Source organism: Mesoplodon mirus (genome assembly GCF_964341445.2).
Source record: "Mesoplodon mirus genome assembly, chromosome: 13".
Lineage (NCBI taxonomy): Eukaryota > Metazoa > Chordata > Mammalia > Artiodactyla > Ziphiidae > Mesoplodon > Mesoplodon mirus.
The window spans coordinates 30,634,569-30,657,187 of record NC_138989.1 but is presented as its reverse complement, the minus strand read 5'-3'; the positions used below and the strand labels follow the sequence as shown (position 1 = coordinate 30,657,187).

Below are 22,619 nucleotides of genomic sequence, written 5' to 3'. Positions count from 1 at the left end.
TCAAAATATATTCTATAGTTCTTAGATCATCACTTACATTGTACTGCAGTAGTACATACTAGGATTTTGAGTTGAATCTTGCTTAATCTTTTTGTCCATTTTTCTTGAAAATCCTATCAATTTTTAACACAAGAGCACTGGTTTTAATAATTACAGATAGGTTTTAAAAACACCTGGCAGGTAAAATTTCATTACAGTAATCCAAGATGGTTCCAAATGTATATGAACACACTGATTAAAATTTTCTTGCCAGTTTTCGGTTGCCTGAGATGAAGCTATATCCCAGCCTATTTTTCAAACCCGTAAGGAGAAGTTGGCAGTGTTGATGTGTCTAACACCACTTGCTCCCTCATTTCCTCTTCTCAGTTCCTAGCTCTGTGCTGTGTTTTACAAAAAAGCTATTTAGGGAGGAAATGTTCTTATTGCTATTTAAATTTTTTTATTACAAAAATGAACCAACAAATAATTCAACTTGTCATTTTTCCTACTGGGCAAAGAAACTAATGTCTGGCTTTTTTGGTGGTTTTTGGAGCGGCTACTGAGTGTAGCTAGGGAAAGCTACCAATTCCTCAGAATTACTTGCTGTGACTGGATAGAGCCATTGCCCTAGTAAGTCCTACAACATGATGATAGTCATAAGAGTATTAAAGCATTACATCTGTATAGACTGTCATATGATAAGCCATGATTGAGATTGTATTTTTCATTTATTATATTCACCTTCCTGAAATATGGCAGGATTTTTTGAATGATCTAACTGTACATCATGTAGCAAAACATAACAGTAGTTGATTCTAAAGGTAAGAAGTTGGAAAGAAAGTAAATTTTGCAGATGGCTTCTAGATATCAAATACACACATTTTAAGTGTCTGCTAGTAATAACCCTAAATAAATGTAATAAAACAACCTTGGCTAAGAGTGATGTTTAATGCTTGGGGTCCTTGATCTCCTGGTTCTATTAAGAAAACATATTTTGCCCACTTGCTGAAGATGAATTCCAGGATTTGAGACAAAGACAGGGCTCTACAATTAAAAGCCTTAGCAACTTACTAATCAACTAGCTCCAGCTTCTTTTGAGGCCTCTTATCCATAATAAGAATTAACTTCTTGATTTATACTTCTAGTTTCACACTGAAAGGAAAATTAGCTCCTCTTCCCTTCATTTTGGACTTTTCCAATAACAAACTGTGGCTGATTTATAATTTGTCGTCTATAATCTTAAGAGCTTCAATAAAATTTTTTTTGCAACTTGATTGATTCTACAATGAACTTTTCTTTTACAGATAGTGTCCTATTCAAGTGTAGTCAGTACAGTGCCTTAGGTCACAATTGCCTTGAGTCTTTCATGTATTCAGTGAATTTTAAGTAATAAGGTTGTGCATATAGTTATGGCATGAATTATGGTTAATTGATTTCAGCAAATTCAGGATTAGCTACCTTTCAGTTTTGAACTGAGGCTCGTACTGCTGTAGAAATAGCTATTGCCTCTGGCATCCATTCTCCCTATGACAGCGAGTTAAATGAGAACCAACTCAACGACTTGAAGTCAGACAAGAGTTGGTTAAATTTTTAGTGGATTTTTCTTTGTATTTCATGCAATAAATATCCAAATTATACGTAACAGTGCTCCACTTCTAGCCACAAAGTGCTCTCTTACAATTCATATTGAACCTAATGTTTTTAAAGGTGGGAGAAATCAGGAACCTAGGAAAGTAAAAAACAGTGATGTTTAATCCAAGTTTATGCTTTATATGGTTAAATGCTGGGATTTAGCTTTCTCTGTCAAGTCTGAAATATATCATCTGATTAATGACATAAATTCGTAACTTCACTCATTAAGTCACAAATGCGTGCTGTAGTTTGGAGGCCACAACGATGAGGGAGAAGATGGTTTCCCTCCAATTACGCAAGCTCTTTTATGGTTAAATAAAGGCATGCACAAATAGTCGCGGATTAACCTCAATGTAAATAAAAAGCGTCCAAAAGGAACTCAATAAAATGGTTTCCCTCCGATTATGTAATCCCTTTGGTGGTTAAATAAGGGCAAGTACAAACTGTCGCGGATAACCCTCCAAAGGAAGTCAGAGTGCCAGCAGCTGGACCGCCGAGGCGGTAAATTTCCCTCCTGCACTGTCCTCCAGATGGCAGTGCCCTGAGAAGTACTATCTCGGATGGGGGAAAATGCACTTAAATTTGTCTGAAAAGGTCATCCGAAGGTGTGACTGTGAGAGGGCGTATTGCAGAGTCCGTGCAGTCCCCGCGACAGGTGCACGCGAACGTGCTTTAGGGATGAGCCCGGGGCCCCACATGGCTCAGGTGAGGGGCGCGTTGCGGCCTGGCCAGCCCCGTGCTTCCGCAGGTGCGGCCGTCGGCGCGCAGGCGCAGTGCGCGGACCCGGGCGCACCGCCTTTCCGAACGCCCCTGGCCCGCAGTCCACCGCGAGCCGGGGCGGACACCCGCCTCCGCCGCCAGCCGGGGCAGCAGCGTTGTTCTCCCGGGTCCCAGCTCGCAAGCTCGTCCGCCCGCCCCCGCAAAAATAACATGTGAATACCCAACGTAGACAGAGACTCCTCTTCCTCGCCGCCGCCATTTCCCGAAGTTTCCAGTCACTGCCACGGCCATGGTCGCCGCAGAGCGCGAAGCGGCACCCGCCGGCCCGGCACGTCGGCGGCGCCTGCGCGGCTCCCTCGCTCCCCTAGGCCCCTCCCTTCTGGGGCCGGTGCCGGCGGAGGGGAGGCGGCGAGGCGGGTGGAGTCTGCACCCCCGCGTCCATTTGGTACGCCCCGACCCCCGCCCCCGGCTCGGGAAGCTTCTCCCGGCCCAGCCAGAGCGGCGGGCCGCGGCGGGCCGCGGCGGGGAGGCGGGCGGAAGGGGCGGCGGGGCCGGGGGCGGAGCGCTCACGCCGCCCGTCCCGTGCCCGGCGCGTCACGTGCCCGCGCCGCGGCCAATCGCCGGACGGCGCCGTCCTGGGAGCGAGCAGGCTGTGGTGAGGGGCGGCGGAGACCGGAGATGTTTTCGAGCCCGGCCTTGGCGGCGTTCGCGGCGGCGGCGAAGACCACGACAGCGTCGGCGGCGCCGAGGCCCTCGTTCCGGGGGTAGACCCTCCCGCGCCGGCCGTGCCTCGGGTCCGTGCGGGCGAGGGGGGCGTGGCGACAGGCGAGGAGGAAGGAGGGGCGCGGTTTCAAGCCCCGGCCCCGGAGCCCGGGAGGAGCCCCTCAGTCGCGCCCGCTCCCGTCCCCTCCCCCGAGCGAGGTAGGGACGCGCCCCGCCCTGCGGCGCCGCGCTGACAGTATGGGCTGCCCCGCCGGGAGCGCCGTGGCCGCGGCACGGCGGGAGCTGCCCGAGCGGGGGGCGGGGGCTCCGCGGGCGGCCGCGCCGCTCCCGGAACATGGCGGGGACGCGGCGCGTGTGCGTGCGAGGGAACGAGGGAGCGAGTGTGCGCGGCCGGGGGGGAGCCGCCGGGAGCCGGGCGGGGTGGGGGTGGGGCGCCCCCAGCCCGGGGCCGCGGGTAGGCAGCTTCGCGGCGCGGGCGAGCCGGGCCCCGGCGTTCTCGGACCCTCGGGCCGCCGGGTTCTTGGAGCTAGTTCGAGGGTAACACGGTGTGACGCAGCCTCGAGGTTCCCAAAGCGTTGAATAAACGGTTGTACAAAGAGGTCACCGAAGCCCAGCTGACAGCTGTTTTAATAATAACAGAAACAGTTTAGGACGGGAAGTTGACACTCTTGCACCCGTAGAAACCGTAGGAAACATTTTAAGCAGTGTTAGCGGTCGAGAGTGTAATTTACACCCTGCGGACGCAGTGAAAGGGGTCGCAGACCTAGAGATCCTTAACACTTCGGAATCGGCTCTAATCCTGAAGTTGAAGTGAACCTGAGTTCTCAGTCATGTGTCCTTTTTTATTTTAAAACGGTTTATGTAAATTATAAAAGAAGGCGAACTGGTGAAATAGCTATTTTAAAATAAATCGACTGTTGATTAAAAACATATGCTCATATAGGCTCTTAAAAATCTTGGGCACTGATCTGTTTCAGTTTCTTCAGTCGTTATACAAAGGCTTTCCTGGAGATTAGCTCAGAACTGGCAGAACATGTGCTATATTGGTGCCAAGTGGCTTAAAAAACAAAATGAGATAGTGTCGACTGTGTAAGATCAAGTCGTTATATTAGCTAAGCTTGTTGGGAAAAGTCTTTAATTTGGGCTAAACGCAAAAACATGTAAACATTCGAAATGTTTCATAGGCAAGGGGGGAAGGCTTTACTAAAAGATCTTTTATAGTCGACACAAGCAGTAACTAAATTTCTAAAGGTCTGCAGACGGTTGACTGAGTAAGGTCAAGACTAACTATTCGGGGTATGTGTTCTATTTTAGGGACAGGCAAGGTGTTAAAATGAAGTAAAACCTAAGTAGTATTCATGGAAGGAAAAGAGCAGGATGCCTGTAATGTTCTTAATCTCTCTGGTTTCCATAGTTGTTGTTAGGATGGTTTTATGGACAAGCAGAGCTGGGAAAGTGGAAATCTCTGGTTGTGTATTCCATGAAGACTATTTGAGGCAGAGTAAAGCAAATAAAGTATTCAGATGAGGAAAGAACTTAGTAGGTGGAAATACATGGTGCGGTCTTGGGAGGGAAAAGCTTGAATTTTGTTTGGAGACGAGCGCCCAACTGGTGGAATGAATTTAAAAGGAAGATGTTTTTATCAAATTGTTTATGTTACTTTTTTTTTTTTTTTTTTTTTTTTGCTATAGAAGTTGCTGAAAAAGGTAACTGATAATCTTCAAGGTAGACTGGAGAAATAGGGATATTTGGAAAACTCTTCATTGGAAAAGAGGTTTTTATTCTGTAGAATAAAAATAATAGTAAAAATGTTCAGTTTCTTGGTATGAGTTGACGAGTAGTTAAATTTTCTGTAAGCCATTCTTATGTTTTAAGAGCATTGTTTCAGGCTAAAAGGAGAATGAATAGTGAGATTAATCATGTCCATCGTAGTCCATAAAAGGTTTAGACAGCTTTCTGTATATAAACTTGATGCTACTGAAGCAACATCTATCAGATAGACATGAAGAATTTATCCAGTAATTGCAGTAGGTTGCTTAATAGCTAATGACACCACTTTCTGACTTGGAACTTGTTGTGGAAGCTGACATCAACATGTATTTGTAAAATGCTTGTACTCTGTAAAGGTTGTAGTTTAGAGATTTATCCTTAGAACTGGAAGAGACCTCAGATTTTCTAATCTGTTTCCCTCATTTTACAGAGGAGAAAATAAAGGCCTGGTAAGGGGAAATGACTTACCCAAGTCAGCACAGCTAATTAAAACAGTCTATGGTTTGGCCTAGAGATTTTTTTTTTGAAGACGCTTATTTGCTTCTTTCTTTAAGAAGTAACTTTATGGAGTAGTGGAAAGAACAGGCAAATAAAAGTGAGAATGCCAGGGTTTAAATTCTTGATTTGTCACTTCCTAACTGTGGTTTTTGACAAATCATACTTTCAGAACCTTGCCTTTGTAATCTGCAAAAAATAATTTTCCTACATAATTTACAGGATTGTTCAATGGAACAAATGTGATTACATATGGAAAGCACATTATATACTATAAGCTTTTATCTATATAAAAAGTGGTGATATTATTTTTAAAATAAATACAGTTTTCTACTGTATTATCTAAGGTGTCTAGATCCCTAGGTTTTTGCTTAGCCTTAGCTTCATTGTTTTGAGCACCTGCTGTTTTACAGATTATAACTCCCTGTAGATACATTTTCTGATCCCTACTTAGTTCTAATCTTAGTAAAGCCTCTTATGAACATTTTTAATATTGCGGTTGTTAGAGCCTGACTTCCTCTGGAGAATATGAAGTTTCTTCGTATAGCATTTGAAAACATTCTCATATACACTCATGCATGCATAATCTGTTTCTTTAACAGGCAGTGGCTTTTTAAAAATAATAGTGAAAGTATCTTAGTAGCAATGTTAATTTGTTGCTAGTTTCTAGATAATGGCAATAACAGGAGGTAATTTCCTTTATAAACTCAGCTTTTGAGTAGTTCATGTTAAGGTTATCTTGTAGATCTAAAATATAAGTGCAGAAATGTTAAGACACTGTTGACTTTTGCTGTTAGGTTTAAAGACCTTTTTCTTTTAGAGCTTTGAATCGATAATACTGGGAACATCAACATTGTAGTATTGTAGTGTTACATACATGGATTATTTGTAACCTTGAAGCTAAAGGTTATGATAAACATTTGTTGAGCATGTAGAATCTGCACGTATCTGTGTTCAAAGTTTTAAGTGAAATATTTCAGATAATTTTCATAATAACCCTATAAAACAGATACTGTGGCTGAGGAAAATGAGGCTTTGAACTGTTAGGTGGTGTACAGATATTCACAGACCTAAAAAAGTGACAGACTCTGCCGTCCCCATTCTTAACCATTTCTCTGTATTCTACCTCTAAGAGTGTTCAGCTGATTTTGAGACGTTTTAGGGCAGTTTTTAAGTTTCTGACTTTGTGAAAAATTTGGCAGGGGGGACAGTATTCTACCTTATACTATGTTGGTTAAAAAACCAAAAGAAAAGAAAATACCTTATGAGAATTGTGGAAAACAGTCCAGCAAGCCTTTTAATGAGATGCTGATGTAGCTGGGTTTTTTATGTTAGTCGTCAGAAGCAAATTAGTCTCGCCAGCAGCAGAAGGACTACAGTTGTTAAGAGGCTGTTCTAACAGACTCCACCTTGATATTGATGTTCATCGTTCTAAGGAAACGTACTTTAAACAGAATGACTGAAGGAAAAAAATAACTAACCACATTCATTTGGGACTTTTATAAAGGAATAGATCCAGCAAGAGTAAATATGAGTTTGTCCAGGTTAGAAAATAGCAACCAAAACTAGGTTTTCTGATTAGTAGAACCCTCTACAATTCTAAGAAATTCAAATTCAAATTTAAGTTCTTAGAGAATTAGGTTTAAACACAGAAATGCTTCCAAATTGAGGTAAATAGAAGAGGTAAATCATGAAGCTGCAAGTTGCAAAATCATTTTTCTTTGGCTTTTAAAAATTGTGTCTTTTTTTGGCCGGTCCCTTAATATGTGTTTATTGCACTCAAATTGTTTCAAAATATGTAGTAGTTTACATTTCTGTTTATCAGTTTGTATTTGGGCCACAATTGGGGGAGATACCACAAATACTAGTGATAAATACTATGTTGTTAAACTACCTTATTGCTTGAAAGAGTTGAGAGAGTCCTGTAGCTCCTTACATTTCAGATTGTTGTTCTTCCTACATAGGAGTTTTGTGGGCATTCTGACTTCTAATAGAGAACAAAAACCATGTGTGCGTGGCTCTCTCTTTCTAGAAATAGCTGTAGTAACTCACGATAAAAGATAATAGTATGTAAAAAATTACGGTGTTCCGTAGTTCATGAAGTACATTTTATATCCAATCTCTTGAATTTCACAATTACTCTGAGATCAGCAAAAAATCCGCTAATCTAATGATATTGAACCATGGATGGGATCCAGGTAAAATTCTCTGGAGTAATGCTAGACTCCTTTGAAATGCACTCGTGAAAGAGAATCATTTGCAAATCTGAAGGAATAGGAAAGAAACACCTAATTTTATTCTCGCTTCCACCAAAGCCGCATTGTACACAACTTTCTTCCATTCTGTTCTGCCACTTCTGAAACTTTAACAAGCAGGGTAGAAGTAAATACTAAAAACATTCTTTATACCACTTTACTGATTAGTGCTGGTGGTTAATGATGTCACTTAGATGAGAAAATTTTAAATGTACAGAATGTTTCCTACCATAATTTGCATAAAAATATTGTAATTAGGAATAAAGCATTGGCTTATATTTTAATATTATGTACTAAAGTCTTGCAACCTCTGAGTTAAAATAAGTCCTTTTTACCAGAGTTTAATTTTGACTATTTGGAAGTTACTTGGTGATCAAAGAAAAGACCTTTTATTGAGCTTTAGTATTCTAGGTACTGTTAGATACTTACATATGTGTTATTTTAATATATGATGAGAATAGATATTTTATATATCTAGTTATGAAGAAACTTCAAAAAGTTGTTACTGGAATGTCTCCAACTCTACATGCTATTACTCAAGAACTAACTTGAAATTTGTGTTACGAGAAAAAATTTTTCTTAAGATCAACTCAATTTGTTTGTAGATTGATAGTTGAGGTGATCACCCAGTAGTGGTTCTTCAACCTTCAGAAATTATCCCTGTCTTCCAGGATTCCTAAAAACATCCCAAGAATGAAGATGAGTGTTCTCTTTAAGCTGCAGTCCAACAGGACAAAAAAATACCTCTTTACCTTCTATTTGTGCTCATGCTGTTGAAAGTAAACAAATTGTTGGTTACCAATTAAAATTTGTGTCATTACATTTAAGTTATATTACCACTGTCATTTTATATCCAAGGCTTTCATCTTTAATTGCGGTATGAAGGGTTTGATTTTAGCTACAGGAATTTGGGTTATTAGCTAATACATGGAGAAATAATCATTTGCATTTTCTCTTCTGTGAATTGATACTTCATATCCTTTTGTCAGAGGCATAATTACAAATGTCCTGTGATTGATAATGGGTTCTCCACATAACTTTTCATTCACTCTTTACCATTACCTTGTGAAGTTTATCTTGTTGCCATTATACAGATGAGTTTAAATCAGTGTCTGTATTGCTCCTTTACAAAACTGCACCTTCAAAGACGCTGATATTATTAAGAGAAAAAAAGGTAAAATGATAGATAAAATTTGAGCCTTTGTGGGGAAAATAATTGTTCTGTATTATGGATTTTTACAAGGAGTGAGAGTTCTTGAATGATCTAGTCTGACAGTGTGACAGATTATCTCTGGATATTGAATATGAAAGTAAACAGAATTTCTTTTATTTTTCTGTATTTTCAAGTTTTGTCACAATGAACTAGTATTATGGATATAATCAAGAAGGTTTTAAACACTGCATGCTTAGTTAACAAATTTTAAATAAATGTTTCTATGAACGGTATTGCATTTAGCGTTGAGACAGGAGTTTAGAAAAATATAAGCGAAGACAATATCATAGTATTTTTTTTAAAGGATTTACACTCAATGAACAAAACATAGACATGTGAAATAGGTGGACAGTATTATTGTTTAGTCATTCAAACTGCTTTCTAGTTGGTGTAGAAAGGAACATGGTGAGCCCTCAAGGACATGGATCATGTCTGTCTTGTTCATTGTTGTACCGTAGATTCCATCACACTGTAAAGGATCACCCCGATGCTAATGACAGGAGGATGGTCTGACTGACAGAAGAGAATGAACTGGGACTAAGGGAGAAAAGATGGGTAGCAGATGAAAAAGGCCATGATTGCTAGGAAGAGGGGCTTAATAAAAATTAATTTCCAAGATGGGGAGTAATGTAATACAGATTTTCTTAGAAAATAATTCGAGGTCGTATAGAATTCATATAGGAGACAAAGAGATCATTGAAAAGGTGCTTAGGTTTTAAGGTTTTAGGTGCCAATGCTAAGCACATATCTGAAGAAGACTTTTCTTCTTGTATGGAGCTTAAAATCTAGCTGCAAGAGATAATTACTTAAAACAAGGATCCATAATTACAGAGAGGTTCTGTAAACATTTGGAAGTTACACTGCAAATTTTTTAGTGAAAGAACCTATGGCTTTCAGGCTCTGAGATGAGTCTGTCCAAAAAAGACTAAGAATCACTGACTTGGAAATTTAAGTTGAATTTTTGATGTAGAACTGTTACATTCTTAAATAGTCCTAATTTGTGTTTTTAGGCATTTATTTTTTATAGTATATTTCTTTTCATAGATAAAGTTGTTCAATATCAGTATCATCAGTGAGATTTGCCTTTTTTATCCACAGTTCATAACATTTACATGATTATATTTCAGGAAATGTTTTATTTTAAAAATAAAACCAAATACATACGTATTGTTTGTCATTGGGGTTGGAGTTTCCATAGTACCTCACTTTTCTTGTTACTTACTTATACAGCTGTTAAAATACAGTGAATTTATGCTTTGGTCCCTCGGTACCATATTTCTTATTATTCTCCTCAGCATACTTTGGCAGGGAAACAGTTTATAATCCTAAATTGCTCTGACTAAAAGAGCAACCAATAATACTACTACCCTAAGTCAGTTTAGAGCATGTTTTCTTTTAAATGCTTTATATGCAGTTATCCTGAATTCTTTTTTTTATTGAGGTCTGGTCGATTTACAATATCAATCGTATTAGTTTCAGGTGTACAACATAGTGATTCAGTATCTTTGTAGATTATACTTCATTTAAATTTGGCGGTTGTCCTGAATTCTTGTGTGGAGTATAGCAAGTGGGTTTATGTTGGAGAGTGTGCAGAAGACAGAGGTAGCAGGTCAGGACTAAAGGCCCAGACAGTTCAGCCCTGGTGTGAAGTTGTATGGAAGCTACAACTTTGGCTATCGTTGAAGTAGTGCTAATAACCCACCTTATTGTTGGGTCAGGGTGGGAATGATGTGGTATGTGGATTAGAAATAATTTAATACTTCCATAAGTGTTGCTCTCTTGGGCGGGGTAATGATTTCAGTACCTCTAACTGCATAGAGAGTTTGGGTGTAGATAAAGATGATTTTCAGGATCTCAGACTTACATTGCAGAAGCCATGATTATCATAAACTATTCTGGTTTTTTATGCCATGTCCTTTATCTCAAATCTCTTTTTTTGTGTTTTTTTTAATGTGCTACTATTCAAACTGCACCCAATTATCTAAGCAATTAGAAGTCTTTTCCTTTCGTTTAAGGCTGAAGTATGTACCTATCACTTTTAAAGAAAGCCGTCGGGACTTCCCTGGTGGCGCAGTGGTTAAGAATCTGCCTGCCAATGCAGGGGACACAGGTTTGAGCCCCGGTCCAGGAAGATCCCACATGCCGTGGAGCAGCTAAGCCATGCGCCACAACTACTGAGCCTGCGCTCTAGAGACCACGAGCAAAAACTGCTGAAGCCCGCTCGCCTAGAGCCCGTGCTCCGCAGCAAGAGAAGCCACCGCAATGAGAAGCCCGTGCACCACAACAAAGAGTAGCCCCCACTCGCCGCAGCTAGAGAAAGCCCCGCGCAGCAACGAAGACCCAATGCAGCCAAAAATAAATAAATAAATATTTTAAAAAATAGAAAGCTGTAAAAATGAGTTAGGGCATTATTTGGGATTAAAGTGTGAGTAGTACTGAGAATGCCACCAGGTGTATGATCTGTTGAGTAGATCGGCTGCTTGTCTTTTGAGGGGCAAAGTAAAATACCAAAAACTTTTTTAAATTTTGAAATATTTCAAATAATTTAAAAGGTACAGAAGATAGCATAGTGAGAACCTTCTACCTATCACCAGCCTTAAGAATTACAATTCAGGGCTTCTCTGGTGGCGCAGTGGTTGAGAATCTGCCTGCTAATGCAGGGGACACGGGTTCGAGCCCTGGTCTGGGGAGATCCCACATGCTGGGGAGCAGCTAGGCCCGTGAGCCACAACTACTGAGCCTGCACATCTGGAGCCTGTGCTCCACAACAAGAGAGGCCACGATAGTGAGAGGCCCGCACACCGCAAGGAAGAGTGGTCCCCGCTTGCCACAACTAGAGAAAGCCCTCGCACAGAAACGAAGACCCAACACAGCAAAAATAAATAAATAAATTAATAAACTCCTACCCCCAACATCTTCAAAAAAAAGAATTACAATTCAGTTGCACCCCCCTGTATACCTTTCCTTGAGCCATTTCCTCACTTCCCCAGGCAAATTCCTATCTCCCTCTTTGCACAAACTTTTCCCAACAGTGGATCTGCCCTTTCCCTAGACCTATGTAGATTTGTTTCTTTATGCAAAGTTCACCACAGTGACCTTTTCCGTTTCAGTTCTATTACGTATTTTTTCAGTCCCTGCCCATTTTTATTTATTTATCTATTTATGTACTTATTTATGTATTCATTAATTTATATTTTTGGCTGCATCAGGTCTTAGTTGCAGCACGTGGGATCTTTTGTCGTGGCGCTCAGGCTTCTCTCTAGTTGTGGCGTGCGGGCTCCAGAGCGCGTGGGCTGTGTAGTTTGCGGCACGCGGGCTCTCTAGTTCAGGTGCATGGGCTCAGTAGTTGTGGTGCGAGGGCTCAGTTGCCCCACGGCATGTGGAATCTTAGTTCCCCGACCAGGGATCAAACCTGCATCCCCTGCATTGGAAGCATCCCCTGCATTGGAAGGCGGATTCGTTACCACTGGACCACCAGGGAAGTCTCTCTATTGCATGTTGTGTATAACAGTAAGAGCAGTCTCACTAGGGGAGTTGAAAATAAGATTTGTATACATGAGGTAGAAATCTACCTTAAAATCTAGGCAAAGTAAAGACTTCACTGCACTATATGCAGAACAGATTGGCAAAGTAGATGTGAGAGTAACCTAATGAAATAATCATTTTAGGAAGATTAGTCTGGTAGCAGCAGTGTGGAGCAGTGGTCTGAAAGGAAGTGTGAGTTGCTAACTCATTTTGACTGGCTTTTTTCCCTTCTAATTACCCTATGTTAGTGAGATTTTGTTCTGCTTCCAAACACTTTGCTATTTTGCAGGAAGAGAAAGGAGATGGTGGCAAAATGCTTAATTATGAGTGTTTCTAGTTTTCAGGCTTTGGGGGATTGCTCTTGCCCCCTTTTAGAATCTGTTGACAGTGAAGTGAATACGTAGTGGTTGTTAGTTCTCTACTTTCAGTATTGTAATTTTTCCACCGCCCAGTGCCAGAGATGCAAGTCAAGCTGCCTCACCATTTTCTCTGGGCTGTTGCAGCCCTCTGCTGGTCTACGGAAGTTGCACACTTAGAGCCCTGTAGGGCTAGAAAGAGGTCAGTAAACCCAGCAACTCATTTTTAGAATCTTAGAACCTTAGAAGTCATTTATGTCAACTCCCCATTGCAGATTAGTATTTTATATGTCGACCTTTACATCTGGAAATGAATGTATATACAAATATATTTACATACTGAGGGCAAATAGATCATTGTAAACCCAGCTGCCTGTGTTACTTTCTTTAAAAATTCTAAATGCATTGTTAGAACGTGATCCTTTATGGTCCACTGTTTGACAGTGCCAAAAAAATCTTTTTACCACTAATCTCTTTTGTAAATATTATCTAATGAAATAATGAGAATTTTATTTTTTAAAAATTTGAGGTATTGTTTACTCATTACTATTGGAAGATAAATACAACAGATAAATGCTAATTGTTTCTTTTAAGTTATTTTCAAAGCATTTTTACTTCTTGTTGCTGATGTCATTGTAGCCTCCTTGCTGTTGCTGACTATTCCTTCCCACCTCACAGTCTGGTCGTTATAATTGAAGTGGTCTCCGTGTCTCTCCTGTAATTCCTCTTTAGTCTGTCTTCCAGAGTTTCACCAATGGCACTTTTTTTTCCCCCCATAGCACCTTTTTAAACATGCTGGTTGAATTGTGTCACTGCCTTTTTTTAAAGCCTTAAATTGCTTTTGTCATCATAAGATCAAACAACACAATGACAAGGTGCTTCATGTTGCTCCCTTCCTCCTCTTTAGCCTCATTTTCTACCCTATTGTGTTTCAGTTTTTGCTATCCCTTCAATGTGGTCTGCTATCCTGCGTGGGCGTGTATAATTTCTTGGTCTGGAATACAATCATCATTTTTTTGCGGGAAAATGTTATGGAATAGCTGCCAGAAAACATTGTGCTAAAAATCAACCATGGCTTACTTTGGGAAGGTACGATATAGCAAGCATGAACCCTTGGTTGTTTATATTTCAAGCAGTTTGGCTGCCTAAATGTTACTCTATTTTATACTGTTGGTTTACCTTTGTGGAATTTTGAAGGTAATACACAGAGCTAAACCAAATCGACTATTTACAGTGCATTTACTTGGTATAGTCTTCTAAATTAACTGCCATGCTCAGCTTTCTGAAGGAGATAATATATAGCAACACCAACCCGAAGTGCAGCCTATATTTACTGGATTGAGCTTCTGTCCTGAATCTTTTGCTTCCTTTTCTATTCTGATGGCTGGGTTAGAAAACATAAAACACATGAAAGTACCTTTTACCTCTTTCCCTCTTCCTCTCTCTGAAGTAGTTCTCTCACCTGCCATCTCATTATTTTTTCCCCTTGGGTTCTAACCGGAACACTGTAGTTCTCCAGAGCAAACCAAGTGGAAGTCGACCTATTTTATTATTTTTTAAAATTTTATTTGTAGATTATACAAGAGGTACATGCTCATTATAAAAGTTAATATAGAACTGTATAGGGCTTCCCTGGTGATGCAGTGGTTAAGAATCTGCCTGCCAATGCAGAGGACACGTGTTCAAGCCCTGGTCTGGGAAGATCCCACATGCCACGGAGCAACTAAGCCCGTGAGCCACAACTACTGAGCCTGCGCTCTAGAGCCCGCAAGCCACAGCTACTGAGCCTGCGTGCTGCAACTACTGAAGCCCGCACGCCTAGAGCCTGTGCTCCGCAACAAGAGAAGCCACCGCAATGAGAAGCTTGTGCAACAAAATGAAGAGTAGCCCCCGCTCGCCACAACTAGAGAAAGCCTGCGTGCAGCAACGAAGACCCAACACAACCAAAAATAAAAATAAATAAATTTATTTTTAAAAAAGTTAATATAGAACTGTATAAAATAGACCATAAACATTCCTTAAGGACTTTAAAAAATATTGTCTTAAGGGCCGTGTTGAGGACAATTTATTTTAAAGGATGTGGATGTTTTCATCTTTTTCATGCTGTTGGTTAAATTTGTGATTTTGATGATACTAATTTCTTGGTCTGGAATACAGCCATATTATTCTTGTGGGGAAAATGTTATGGAATAGCTGCCAGAAAACATCGTGGTGAAAATCAACCATGCCTTACTTTGGGAAGGTATGATAAAGCAAGCACAAACCCTTTTCATAGACTGAATTCTCACTTGAATTGTTTAAGTAGTTGAGGTGTTAGGGAGGTACAGTTAATATCCCAGAAGCATGACCATTTACCATGAGGCCTTTTCCGTTATTTTTTAAGACCACTTTTTAAGTGTGAGGGAATTAAGCTTTTGGTCTTTGTGCAAGTAGGAAATGTTTAGTATTTATGTCTAATGGTTTACTTTTTTTGCATGGGGGAACACAGCAATAAGGATGTCATTGTTTAGTACTTTAAGCTATCATTTTTGTATTCATAGAAAAATAGAATGGAGTGAAATTGTTCTAAATATCTTATTCTGGAATCATAATTTTGGAAAAATAGGAGATCTTCAATGCTATCTAGCCTAACTTTACTTTCAAGAAGAAACAGATACTGAGAAGTGATGAAGGTCAACCAAAAAGTCAGTGGTAGATCTCAGCATAGAATCTTGGACTTCAGGCTCCCAGATCAAATCACAGAGAAAATAATAGTCACTTTCCTAACTGAATGACTCTTTTTTTTTTTTTGAAGGATGAGCTCCATGACCTTTATTTATTTATTATTTTTTAAAGTAACCATTTTATTTTATTTTGGCTGCACTGTGCTGCATGCAGGATCTTAGTTCCTCGACCAGGGATCGAACCCACGACCCCTGCTGTGGAAGTGCGGAGTCTTAACCACTGGACCACCAGGGAAGTCCCTACTGAATGACTCTTAAGGGTCATTGAATTCTGTGGCTGGTCCTTTACTGGTTACCTTTTTTTCTCAAAACAATTTTGGAGGAAGCGTTTTTACCCTCAGCATAGCTGCAGCCCAGTGGAAGCTGGAGCAGGAAAAAAGTTAGCAATTTCCATTCCGTGCTTATGGTTCTAGCTTTACTTTCTTTAGGTAGGATCTAAAATTGCTGATAAATTTAGAGGGCAGCATTTGAATATTTTATATGCACCAAGGACTATGTATACTAAGATATTTTATTTACTTCTCATAGCCTTATTATTTGAGCATTACCATTTCATAATATAGATGAAATTAAGATTAAAAATTTAAAAGTAAAAATAAAATAAGAGATTAAGAAATTAAGTGCATGTTCTGGGGACTTCTGGACTATGAGGCAGACTGGGGATGCTCCCTTCGTTTTTAGTAATGTATACGGAAAGCTAGATAAAAATAAAATATTTAAAAAACACAGCTGAGCTTGAAAGCAAGAAAGAGGAATCTGCAGGTGCCTGAAATGGAAAAAGAACTCAAAGTCATAATAGGAAGCAGAAATTGAAGCCCTGTCCTATAAAGAAAATAGACAGATACCTTCTTAGTGTGTGAGCTTTAATGCAGCCCTGGAACCCACAGGCCCAGGAGTGGCAGGGAGCTGTGCCCAGACCAGGAAGGGTCTGAATTATTTATGAATGGGGCCCAAAGAAAAGTCTACCAGCCTAGGGTTATATTTCCTGGTGTGTCTTCTTATCCTTTTATCATCAACCATTTTAGTAGCCTTTTTTGATCTCTTTTACAAAGTATGTTGCTGAATCTTATTTTTATCCAATCTCAGAGACTCGTATCTTTTTTTTTTGCGGTACGCGGGCCTCACTGCTGTGGCCTCTCCCGTTGCGGAGCACAGGCTCCGGATGCGCAGGCTCAGCGGCATGTGGGATCCTCCCGGACTGGGGCACGAATCCGTGTCCCCTGCATCAGCAGGCGGACTCTCAACCACTGTGCCACCAGGGAAGCCCAGAGACTCGTATCTTTTAATAAATGAGTTTAATCCATTTTCATTTATTGTAATAAATTTATTATAACAACACAAATATTGGAAATTATTTACATTCTATTGACTATTTCTATTCATCTTCCACAGTTTCTTAATCTTATAAATATATTTAAAATATATTTTAAAATATATATGTTTTCTTTCCTCCAAACAAGAGAAGTACTGTAACCACTTTCTCACTTTCCTCTAGTCTCCTCCACCCCACCTCCTACCCCACCACGTCCCAGCAGCCATGTTGACGTTTTGTAGAATTTTATTTCTGGATTGTTAGGGGTATTCTTCAAGCATCAATCCGTCTGTCATTTTTGTTTTTGTATGAAATATTAGGTTTATTAGGTTATTTACTCACTCTAATTCCCGTACATCACACAGTAGTTCTCATAGATTTATTTCAGTTATTTTTTGAGTGCCTACTTAAAAGCAATTTTCAAGCAGGGTGTTTGTATATATACATTCTAAGGCCTTTTTATGCCTGAAAATATCATTCGTTAACCCTCACTTTTATTTTTTTTAATTTTTATTATTTTTTTAACATCTTTATTGAACTCTCACTTTTAAATGATAGCTTAGTTTGATTAAAGATTTTTGGTTTGAAATTTTTTCCCTTAACATTTTGAAATGTTACTGCATTGTTGTCTTGCCTCTGATGTTGCTTTTCGTAACTTCTGATGTCAGTTTGATTTCCTGGGTGTGTGACCTGCAGTTCCTCTCTAGAAGATTTTGAAATTTTTGTTTATCTTTTTTTAGTTTATAGTGTGTCTGGGTGTAGTTCCTTTCCTGTCTTGTTTGGCCCTTGAATTCATATTCACTGATTCATTCTTCCATTCAACAAATATTTGTTGGAAGTCTACTGTGTGCCAGGTTGTATTCCACACACTTTAATCTGAGATCTTTGATCTTTCCTCAGTTCTGGAAAATTATTGGTAATTTTTTCAAATATCTTTTCTTCATTTTTTTTTTCTTCTGGGAATTCTATTATATGGATTCTGTTACTTCTAACATCTCTTCTTTAATATTTTCCTTTAAAAAAAAAAATCCCTCTCTGATGCCTTCTGCAACTATCCTCTGCCTGATCTTCTAGCTCACTAACTCATTCTTTGGGTTTTTATTTCTATTATTTATGTAACCTGTAGAGTTGTTTATTTCAATCATTGTACTTTCATACTCTGTATTTCTTCTTGGTTCTATTTAATCTTTCTGCATATTATCAGTCTTCTCTTATTTCTTTGAGGATTTTAATTGGTTTAAAAATTTCTTCAGACGTCTGTTCCATTAATTCAGCTTCATATACTATAGATGGTTTAGTTTGAGTTGAGATTTTTTTCAGTGGGAAACCAACAAAAAAATTAAGCAGGTCAGTGGTAGCATCTGGTTTTTAGTTTTAAGAGACCTGATCACTTCTTGTAGAAGGGGTGTGTGTGTGTGTGTGTGTGTTTAAGAGAAGGAGGAAGGGAGGAGTAGGTTGGGAATGGAAGCAGGGAGATAATTTGCAGTTTTTGCACTAGCCTGTTCAAGTGATGGTGGTGGCTTGGGGTGGGTAGCAGTTGATGTGGAAAGACATGGATTTAATTTGAGATATGCTTTAGAGATGGAGTCAACATTTCTGAATTTTTGGCTTAAGTGATGGATGGAGGGTGGTGCCATTTACTGAAATGGAGAAGATGGGTAGGTGAGGAAGTTTGACAGAAAATTAAGAATTCTCTATAGTATTATTTTGGTTTGGTATGCCTATTAGACATCCATGTGAAGATGTCAAGTAGGCAGTTGGTTATCCAAATACAGAGTTTTAAATGAGGACGAGAGGTATGGATTTGGAAGTGAGTAGCACTTCAGTGGTATTTAAAACCATGGGATTAGGTTATTTAGGGAGTGTGTTAGAGAGTAGAAAGGGATCCAGGATCAAGTCCTGAGATACTCCCAACATTTAGAGTTTCTGCAGAAGAGGAGAGGTCAAGAAAAAAGGATTTTTGCATAACTTTTACCATAAAAGGGTACTATACTTTGTTTAGCCAGATTTTTACAAATGAATATTTAGATTTTTTCTCCAGTGTTTTGGATACACGTAACATTTTAGTGGATGCCTTTGTATATTATGTTTGCATATTTGTATAGTACACCTGTAGGGCAAATACTAAAATTGAATTATCAGGACAAAAGTCTGTGCATTTGTATTTTAATAGTTTTGCCAGATTCTTCTCCAAAGAGGTTATCCCAGTTTCATCGCCATCAATAATGTATGAGTATTCTGATTTTCCTTAATCCTTGCCAACACAGCCTTAAATTAATCCTTGTCAGTCTTCGAAATGAAAAGTCATCCATTATTTTACAGTTTTAAAATTATGAGTGAATTTGAATACTTCTACATGTTTACTCAACGTTTGTATTTCTTGTTCTTTGAACTGCCTCAAGTCATCTTCTGCTTTTTTTATTGATTTGTTTTTCACTCTTTGACTGCTAGTTCTTTTTCATATGTGTTGCAAATGTTTTCACTTGTCATCTGATTCCCGTTTATGACACTTGCATTTCTAGTTTAAAATTTTTATTTAGGACTTCTAAAAAATGACTTTTAGCTATTATATTATGTTTTAGGAAGATTTACCCTATTTAAAAAAATTTTTTAGTATTTCTGTAATTTGATTTTTATGTTTATTTCTTTTACCCAGATGCCAACATTTTTAACTTGTCAAATCTAAAATTTGTTTGGTGAGAACTGGCAAGATAATATTGAAAAAGAAAAATGAAAGACAGAGTAGTGAAACAGACTAGAAAGCACAGAAACAGATTTGTGTATATAAAGGGATAAGATAGTTATTAAAAACTAGCATTACAGGGACTTCCCTGGTGGTCCAGTGGCTAAGACTCCATGCTCTCAATGTAGGGGGCCTGAGGTCGATCCCTGATAAGGGAACTAGATCCTTCATGCCATAACTGAAGATCCCACCTGCTGCAGCGAGGATCCCGTGTGCTGCAACTAAGACCCAGCACAGCCAAAATAAATTAAGAACAACAACAACAAAAGAACCTGTATAGCACAGGGAACTCTACTCAGTACTCTGTAATGGCCTATATGGGAAAAGAATCTAAAAAAAAAAAAGATTGGATATATGTATATGTATAAGTGATTCACTCTGCTGTACACCTGAAACTAACACAACATTGTAAATCAACTATACTCCAATAAAATTTTTGGAAGAAAAACACTAACGTTACAAATAGATAGGAAGAGTTAAATGTTAAAAAAGGAATTAAAGGGGGCTTCCCTGATGGCGCATGGTTGAGAGTCTGCCTGCTGATGCAGGGGACACGGGTTTGTGCCCCGGTCCTGGGAGATCCCACATGCTGCGGAGCGGCTGGGCCCGTGAGCCATGGCCGCTGAGCCTGCGCGTCTGGAGCCTGTGCTCCACAGCAGGAGAGGCCACAACAGTGAGAGGCCCGTGTACCGCAAAAAAAAAAAAAAAAAAAGAAAGGGAATAAAAGTGAATATATTTTCTGATATTGGAGTTGAGATAGTGTAAGCCTAAAAGAAGAAAGGATTCATAAAGAAAATGCAGGCATAAAATGTATACTTGATTGTACATTGTACATTTTATTTATTTTTTATTTTTTTAAATTAACTATTTACTTATTTATTTTTGGCTGCATTGGGTTTTTGTTGCTGTGCACAGGCTTTCTCTAGTTGCAGCAAGCGGGGGCTACTCTTCATTGTGGTGCACAGGCTTCTCATTGCAGTGGTTTCTCTTGTTGCAGAGCATGGGCTCTAGGCGCATGGGCTTCAGTAGTTGTGGCACGTGGGCTCTGTATTTGTGGCTCGCAGTCTCAAGTTCAGGCTTGGTAGTTGCGGCACATGGCATTAGTTGCTCTGTGGCATGTAGGATCTTCCCGGACCAAGGATTGAACCCATGTCCCCTGCATTGGCAGGCAGATTCTTAACCACTGCGCCATCAGGGAAGTCCCTGTACATTTTAAAAAGTGGTGTTTATCTCCCCTCTGAGGTATTGTGATTCAGTAGCTCTAAAGATGAAGCTAGAGTCTGTATCTTGAAAAAAGTGTTCTGCTCTGCTTCTGATAATCAAGCAAGTTTGAATTACCAAGTGGCATGAGCCTAAAAGAACAGCATATTTTGAGTAAATTGAAATGTTGTAGAAGGAGTAATGCCAGTCAAGGAGCACCTCGTCAAAGTTACAAATAATGCCAACACAGATTGATCATCTTTAATTTAAAAGCCAACTTAGGGTTGAAGTGAGGGAAAGAAAGCATTTTATGAACTCAGTTTGTTACATCTGTGTTATATTTCAGGTAAATTTTAATGTGTTTTTAATCTGTATAGTCTGTATCCATTACCAAGTTTTGGTGTCAGTGACTTTGTTCTGCTTGTTTTCTCTTGGGGGTTTTGTTTTGTTTTGTTTTCTGATTTTTTTTTTTAACTTCTGCTTATTTTAGCTCAGTTGTAGGAAAGTTATCTCTCTTCCTGCCCCCACTACCGTGGTAAAAATGCATTCTTAAAGGAGGAGTACTCATTGCCAAGTAACTCCAGAGCTGTGGTAAAGCCGAGTATATCTGATCGCTTAGTTGGGAAAGACTTGTTGGCACACTTGGAGTTTGATCCCTTCTTGTAGATGGAAGCGAAAGACAAAAACTTCGTGGATTGCGATCCCCCTATGAAAAATTTTCAAGTCAGACTTATAGTTGGAAGATAGAGTGACTAGAGCAAACAGAATAAAGTAGTGTTTAAAGCATTGATCCTGAGGGTCTAGTGCTCACTGAAGGCTGAAAGGCTATGAAGTGATCTCAAAATACAGACTTTTCTTTAATTCTTAGAGGAACATTTCTATAGATTTTTACCATAGCATATAGCTTCTTAAATTCTGTTACCTGTTTCTGTTCTCCAAAGTTCTCCTCCAGCTGTACTGCCAACTAGAGGTGTTTTTTTCTCTCATTCCTGTCTTGCCTATAGTCTACCAAGTCTTCTCTCTTCTTTTTTTCCCTTAACCCTCCTTCCTTTTGACATGTTGGGTAGTTTTTCTCCACAGGCATGGTCCCAAGGTTTATTTCGAGTAGCTTTTCAAAGTATCTTAACAAAGATATGGGTGATTTTGTACTCTCTGCTAAGAAGAAAAAATTTTCTCCAAATCATTAGCCTTAGAATAACGGGCAATTCATAAATAAAAAAGAGCAACTTGTTAATGTTTACTGAAGAGTCAAGTTAGTTACTATACTAAGAAGCCTGACTTGTAAGCAAAACTTGGCATCATTGCAGTTACCTCAGCTTTCAAGAAGGTTGCTTATCTGTGTGTATCACCATTCTTATCTTGAGTTAGTTGTGTTTGAGTCTGCTGTTTTTTGTTAAATTTGTTATACTTGTTTGGTTAAACTTTATGTTGTGAGTCGTGATGTACATTTTTATCAGCAGTAGTATTTGGCAGATTTCCAATAACTGAACTTATTGGGCATGCATGCATTGTGTCCCCCCAAAATGAATGGTTCATTGTTTCTCAGAAATGAATTGGTCAGACTTCTTTTGCTAAAGCAAATGCATGTATAATCCAAGAGAATTTGCTTGTAGAACGATTTGGTTTTTGTACTAGAAAGAAGAATTTGATAAGGTAAATGGATGGTGAGATCTTTTTCACTGCCTTACACAGGTCAAGAGATTTGGGATACAGTAGTTTTCTTCCAGTTGTATGTTTACTCCTTGCCCCAGCATCAAAAGCAGTTTCTAGAGGTCTCAGGGAAGGAGGCTTTGAAAAATCAGTTTAGAAAATACTGTTTAAAGTTGTATTTAAATGTAAAGAATTGGGTAAAACTTAAATTATTTTCTACTTATCTAAAAGAGGGACAGATATTAACTACAATTTCTAAGCTTCTGTTGAGACTATTTCAAACTTAAAAACATACAGAAGGCAATAACTAAGAAAAAGTTTTT

At 39.3% G+C, this 22,619-nt stretch overlaps 1 protein-coding gene across 4 annotated transcripts in view; it reads left to right on the top strand.

Moving 5' to 3' along the window:
- The first annotated feature begins 2,955 nt into the window (after window positions 1-2,955).
- The window catches only part of ANKRD12 (ankyrin repeat domain 12), a 111,329-nt gene continuing 91,665 nt past the window's right edge, over window positions 2,956-22,619 (top strand). For 3 of the 4 annotated variants that reach the window (XM_082640123.1, XM_082640122.1, XM_082640120.1), the window contains exon 1: window positions 2,956-3,252. The gene's annotated coding sequence lies outside the window, so the exon portion shown is untranslated. The remainder of the gene's footprint in view (window positions 3,253-22,619) is intronic. The other variant, XM_082640121.1, reaches the window with a different exon arrangement.